The sequence below is a fragment of the Gorilla gorilla genome, chromosome 4 (assembly GCF_029281585.2).
Source record: "Gorilla gorilla gorilla isolate KB3781 chromosome 4, NHGRI_mGorGor1-v2.1_pri, whole genome shotgun sequence".
Classification (NCBI taxonomy): domain Eukaryota; kingdom Metazoa; phylum Chordata; class Mammalia; order Primates; family Hominidae; genus Gorilla; species Gorilla gorilla.
Window position 1 is genome coordinate 122,358,911 of NC_073228.2, and position 7,296 is coordinate 122,366,206.

At 40.6% G+C, this 7,296-nt stretch overlaps 1 long non-coding RNA gene across 1 annotated transcript; it reads right to left on the reverse strand.

Annotated features, from left to right (window-relative positions):
• Window positions 1-3,680: 3,680 nt before the first annotated feature.
• LOC134758461 (uncharacterized) lies at window positions 3,681-6,360 on the reverse strand. The gene is made up of 2 exons (XR_010133674.1): window positions 6,175-6,360; window positions 3,681-4,900 (listed from the first exon to the last, which is right to left on the reverse strand). It is a non-coding gene; the product is annotated as an uncharacterized lncRNA (long non-coding RNA).
• Window positions 6,361-7,296: the final 936 nt, after the last annotated feature.

Consider the following 7,296-nt stretch of genomic DNA (forward strand, 5'->3'; position numbering starts at 1 on the left):
AGGATTTAAGACTTGGGAGAATTCCCCCTCTGTATGCTTCTTCCTTCACTGACTCCCTCTTCTCCCCACCTCTTCCACATCATCTTCTCTCAGCCTATCTATGAGCAACTGTCTCCTGATAAGCATTCTACCTCCTTCCTCCAGGAAACCCTACCCTGCTTCATTTGAGTAATATCAGCACTCGATTCCTAACTGTTTCTTGCAAATTCTGATGGTTTCAACCTCAGCTGGAAATTCATGTAGATTTTATTCTGCTTGAAGCTTTTGCTGGCTCCAAAGAAGATGGATGAGCTCTGGTACTGTAAATGTGTAAAAGGAATCAGTATGTAGTCTGATTTTGTTTGATGCCCACTAATGGAATGGAAACTGAATACAAAAACAAAAATGGGCAGACCACATATAAAATAGAACACTCACCTGCAATCTGCAAAAATCAGCTCAGGAAACGAATCCATTATCTATAGTAACCAGCCAGGAAGTCAACCAACTTTAAGTCAGACTTGTAGAAAATCAAACCACTATCTCTAGCAGCCAATTCAGAAAGCCAAACAATAACCCCAGTAACAGCCCAGAACTTGATTAAAAACTGACTGCTTCCCTAATTTTTGTTCTTGATTCCAACTTAGAATCAACCAGAGAAAGCAGAATAGGCACCCCCCAACCAATTACATACGATCTCCACTTCTAGTTACCCGCCTACAGCTTCCCTCCCAACAACCTTCAGTCGGGGAATACCTGAGTCCTTCTGTTTTTTTTTCTACTATAAAACTTTCCCACTCTTCTGCTGCCTTTTGTTTCTCTGCCAAGATGCAAGTGATGGTGGGTGACTCCCTTGTTACAGAAAGCTCTAAATAAATAGTCCTTGCTTGTTCTTATTTTTTCCCTAACTAAGGGCAAGCACATCTTATAAGCTCTAAATAAATAGTCCTTGCTTGTTCTTATTTTTTCCCTAAGCGCAAGCACATCTTATCCAAGTAGAAATTAATTAATTATTAATTAATTAATTATTCTAGGGATGCTCAATGTACTCGTCTCACATGAAGACAATATGCTCCTCATATCTATATCATTTTAAAGCAACTTCTTTAGAATCTTGAGAAATAACAGGCATCATTTTGCTAAAGGAATACTTGACTCTTACTTGTTTCTGCTTTTATGGCCAGGAGCCCACACATTAGCTGAGAATGGCTCTGTGCAAGTCAGTCAGGATAGATGGCACAATCTCTCAAAAGATCCTTTAGGATCCTAAATAGGAAGGAGGGTAGTTCATATTTAATTCACATTTCTCTAATATGAAAGCAAAAAACTTTTTGAAAAGTCATACAAAAGTCATGTAAAGGAGGGTAAAAAATCTGAAAGACAAGCATTTACCTAAAAGAGACTCTTCCACAAAAGATAGTATTTATATCCAACCACTTTCATTATTATTGAATGCGGGAGCAATAAAAGGGTTCAAACATTTCAAGGGTTTCTATAATTTGCAGAAACCATTTGGCAACCCAAGAAACAAGAGACCAGAAGATTTACAAGACATTACTTGGTTCATTTACAGAATTAAATAAAAAACCGTAAATCTTTAAATTATTTAAATTATATGTGGAAGTAGGAGCCTCATATTAAGCATAAATTTTACCACCACTGTGACAGTGTCTGAAAAGTTGGCTGGAAGGGCCTGCAAATCACACATTTGCATAAGGAATAAAGGGCACTCCCAAGACCAAACGCACACAAAAATGTATCCTGGAAGAGAAAGCATGGGTTGCAGGCTTAACCCAATAGCAACACCCCAGTCACTGAAAGAGGAACAAGCTTACATTTTTAGCATAACAAAATTGTGTTTGCCCTCTACTGTAGCCCAAAAATGGAACTAAAAGAGTGGCAAGTTAATACAAAATAAGCTTTTTACACTCAAAAATTCCCAAGAGACTTTATGAGAAGTATGACTAGTACACTAGGGAGAAAGACCTCCTTGCCACTTCCTGATAGCCCAGTGCGGGCAGGGCCCTGAACATCATAAGTGCAGCCATGACAGCTAAGAAGCCGCCACAAGAGAAGGCATGGCCCTCCCCATTAGCAGTGGCAGCAGAACTACAGCAGTCAGGTTCCCCAGGGACCCAGCGCCAAGCATTTCCAGAGCAGCAGAGGGCAGCCTGTTCTCTTTTTTTCTTTCTTTTCTTTTTCTTTTTTAAGACAAAGTCTCGCTCTGTCACTTAAACTGGAGTACAGTGGCATGATCTCGGCTCACTGCAACCTCCATCTCCTGGGTTCAAGCCATTCTCTTGCCTCAGCCTCCTGAGTAGCTGGGATTACAGGAACCCGCCACCATGCCCAGCTAATTTTTGCTCTTTTAGTAGAAATGGGGTTTTGCCATGTTGGCCAGGCTGGCCTCCATCTCATGACCTCAGTCGATCTGCCTGCCTTGGCTTCCCAAAGTACTGGGATTATAGGCATGAGCCACCCTTCCTGGCCTGGCAGCCTATTCTCAAGTGACTGGAGGCAGTATCCTTGACAAGAGCATCATCACCCAAATCACCTGCATCCACATGAAGGGATGTACAGGGCTTTTCAGGTAGCAAAAGATAAGGAAGTGGGTTGGCCACATGCTCACATTGTTTAGAGGGATATGTGAGGAAGAATCATAGAAATAAATGCAGAAAACTTTGAGTGGGGTTAGAGGCCCCAAATCAAAGATGAAGATGAGAGCCAGAACAAGAGTACTTATTACTATTCGTATGATCCCCATTTTTCTTCAAGGATGATAAGTGGTTTGGGGAACACTAGTTTCAGTTATATAATTTTATTTTCAGGGGTGCTATTTTGAAAATTTTTAAATAATAGGGTTTTTCTTTGTCTCTCCCCATTCTCTACCACCTTGAATCATTATATCTGGAAGCCTGTCTGCCATTATCACCCCAGAGAAAATTCCTTCCAGACTGGGAGAGAAAATAAAAGAAACCCTCTGTGGCAGGAAGAAAACAGGGAAGGAGAAGCCAAGCAGGAAAACACAGCCAGAGGCATGTGACCTACTTCCCAATTGAAGGTGAAAACCCTAGAAGACAGAGGTGATGGTGGGGTGGGGGGAACACAAGGACACTCAGGCAATGGTTGGCCTCCTTTGGGAGGCCCAAGAAAACCTGCAAGCTTCTAGGAGCAGCCTGGCATGTGACTCGTGCCACATCCAGCATGGCACAGGAGTAAGGTGCCCTGGCAGAGAGAGATGACAAAATAGATGAGCCTGAGGTTCTGCTCCTGGCTTTCCTCCACCTTCACATGGCTTCAAGGGATCATGGAGTTCTGCATATCTGGCGGGCAGCATGCCCAGGCACTCAGAGACCTCCTGGATTGGCGGAGACATGGAGTCAAGACATGCTGAAGTAGGCGGGATTTCTTAATCAAAAGAAAATGACCAGATCGCAGATTTCAGCAATCAGTGACAACACCTATTTCTAGAACTCCAGGTGGTATGAGAGGCACTTCAGTGTACAACAGGCCAATCAGAACAGGGAGGATCCAGAGGATACCTGGCAGACAATGCAGTCCCCTGTCCCAATGATATGAAATGACAGAAGAACCTCCTCCTACATATAGCAACATGCCATCTTAGAAAGGAGCTGGAGGAGGGAGCAAAAATCTGAAAATGGAGCTTTTACCTGTAAGAGAATAACATACAAAAGAGATCATTAAGGAGACAAATAATTTTTTGGCACTTCAGAATTCCCCTCTTCCACCAACATTGACCCCACCCTACACATATACCTAAAGGGGACAAGCCTCATGAGAAAATTATATCAACTGCAGGAAAGGCATAGTTTTCATTTTATCTTCACATCCAAGTTGACCCCAAAAATTAGTATTCTAAGACTCCCTCAAAATGTTATATATCTTCAACATCATCATGTCTGTTTATGAGAGAAAATGTAATCGTCATGGAGGGGGAGACGAAGCAAAGAGAAAGAAAGTTCATGAGACAAAGGGACTGGTCTGGAAATTCCCTGCTTGGTCTGAGGACTAGTCAGTGGACATGGGAGAAAGTTGAAGGAGAGGGCATGTGGAGCCATGGGGAGAGAGCCACACCAAGATGGCTTAACACAGTCCAGCATGTCAAAGAGAGGACTAATGGTGGGAGTGAAGAATACAATGGTACAGCAGGAGCCATCAGCATTAATTATGACAAATCTATAACTGATGGAGATATTGGCATTTTCAGAATGTATCTCCAATGTTGTGATGCACCTGCTACTGTGCCTTCAAATGACAGCAAGAAAAATGGTGAGGCATTTTTTCCATACACTGCATACTAAGCTTTGAAATTCAGTATTATTTCAGAGTCATAATTTATTGACTCCTGTGGAGTTTGAGGCACATGAGTTGTATAAAAAATGGAATCATGACAGAAAGATCATTCTGATTCTAACTTATTACAGGTCTATATGGAGTTATTTACAATAAAGAAGGTGCTTGTTTCCAGTAAAAGCCTAAAGTTTTGTTAATGCCATTTTTCAATACTGCACTGGCTTCGATGTGGGACAGAGTAGAATTATTAAGAGTTTGTCTTTGGAGGGACACCACAGAGATCTGGAAGAGTTCTGCAAAAGATCCCCTCAAAATAGTCTGCCTAAGCTCCAACTGTTGTCTAATTATGCTTAAGTATTGATGTTTCTGAGTTTCCTAATCTAAACCTATGCAGAGTCCATTCTTTGATGGGCAGCAATTCTGAGTGTCTCAATAAATTGATGTGCAGATCTTCTGGAACAGTATTTGCATGAGGAGCTCCCAAAGGGAGTGTGAGTCAGGCAAACACCATTGGGCCAGAGACAAACTTCAGCCGTGGGAGAAGATTGAGGATTCTGAGTGCAATCTGAGGTCCCCTGGGTTTGTCCTTCAGTCCAGCAGCAAGGGTCTATGGCAAGGAGGGAGAAATTGGAAATAAAAGTCAAAAGTCCTGTCTTGCTAAAAGCATTCAAATCAGAACTCATAAGAAACTGGCTAATTTTTTATTAGATGGTTTCTTTTATATAAAGATAAATAATTTTAATTGTTTCTTTGTGACAACAGTTCCACAGAGAGGAGAAAAGCATTTTCTCCAAAATTGTTCCTGGAATTATTGAAATTATGGAAACACAGCCTTGGCCCCCAAAACTCCAACACATCAGCAAACGGAGAACACCACGGGCCCCAGCAGAAGTGGCAAAGACGTGCAGGCTGGGTATGGATTCCTGACAGAGTTGGCAGTACACAGGGGAATTAGAGATATCCAGCAGAGGGGGCATCAGTACCCAGAGGTCACTATGTGACCACTGTCTGGCCTTGTTCATAAACACAGCTGAAACATCTTGAGGACTTTAGATGTAACCAGTTGGGTAAGAGAAAGGACTTCACAGGAGATAGAACTCCTGAATTGGCAGAATGACACAAAAGCCACATAGTACAAGTTATTACCATTAATATTGTTAACGTCCATATATAAGATTAGGTAGGTGTAGTTGGGGAACATAAATTACATAGAAGTCCAAGGCAAATTTCCGTTATTATCCTCAGAGTCCCAGGGATTCTTAACCTGAGTCCAGGATCCCTAAACAATCTAGATAATATTTAGGGAACATTCATGTTTTTGTAAGAAAACCTACATGTTTTCAAAATTCTGTGTATGTGTCTTTATGGATATTTCTTCTGATGAAAATGTTCATAATTTTTATCAGATTATCAAATGGGAATCTGACCCCAAAAATGTTTAGAGCCTGGAATATTTCCTGCAGCATCCCAAATAGATATCTCATTTCTTAGGACCCAGAGGAGAGAGAAAATGATTTTGTTTTTGTTTGGCAGGGCAGGGGGTGGGGGTTGGTCCACTCTGAGAGCTTTGGACTTGTTTTCAAAAATCTGTGATCAAGGATATCTTTGATCTTCGAAATATTTGCCACTGCAATGCCAGAAACTCCCATCTAGGTAGTGGGGTCGTATATTTCTCTCTTCTGTCCCCGACTTGCAGTACAGAGCTATGTTCGGTCTACCCAAAATAATCTCAACAGAGTCCAAAAGACAACCAATGCAAATTGCAAGAATATTAGCCATTTGCACATCATTTATTAGCCTTTCATTAGAATTTTTCTTTCACTGAAAATGGTGGAAACCAGGGCTGAGTGAAGACATTAAAATCAGGCTCTGTGTACTTACTGAGAAGCACTGTCTGGATAAGGAGCTAGGATACTGGGCGTGCTCTGATGGACATTCTTTATTGGCAAGGACACAGAATGGGAATTTTCAGTTTTGTGGTCACAGCACTTCAGCTGACAGCAGAGAACCATCCATGTTCTTGATGAGATGTATAGGTACTATCTACGTGCCTTGGGACTAAAAAGAAAAGAAAAAAGGCATAAGGGCATGGTTAAACAGATAAAAAACAGACTTTTTTTTCTTCTTCTCATGACCATATTCTAGCTCTCTTCACCATTCAGTTGGGCTATTTTATATAAAGATAAATCCAATCAAATATTTAAGAATTACCAGTTGGTGACCTTAACTTCGCATCATTAACCTTGTAGGTGTTTCAGTTCTGCTGAGATAATTACCAGGAGAACAAGTTATAAATATAGGTTGTTACTTCTGTAAGCAAAATCCACTGCAAAGGCAGATAGTTCTGAGACAAATTACCTAGGGAATCCACCAGATCCCTAAGGTCCTTCCATTGTGTTCACTAGTCAATATTCTAACATGAGCATTAAATCAAAAATTTACGTTGCCAGGGACTTCTCTCCTCAGAACTTTAAACAGTGTCTCAGAAATGCATTTCACTATGCACACTAAAACCTACATCAGAGATGGTAATAAAAGCCTAATCTCTTTAAAACAGGAAAAACAGAATTGGTCACTTCAAAAATTACCTTGTGATCTATGGTACTGGGATAATCCAGCAAATCTTTCTGACATACAGGGCCACAAGCGTACTAAAAAGGGGATTTTCAAAGGACATTTATTCTTGTTAAACTATTTTTAATGACAATAATTACTTATAATGGAGACACTTAACCACTAATGGTGGGATAATCTCAAGATATAACTGAACAGTTTTAGAAATTTAAGTCAAAATTAATCAATCTATCTAATTTTTATTAATGGAAGAAGAAAAAGTTCTCTGAAGACCACACTTTCTTATAAGGCTGTCAGTTTAAGGCAGCAGTATAATTAGAAAAAAAAAAGTTTATTAAAGGACTAGCAATTATCCTCAAATTAAAACATTTACAGCCTAGGGCTGTAATTAGGGCAAAGGTAAAGGAGAGATTCACAAAGCAATCCTGG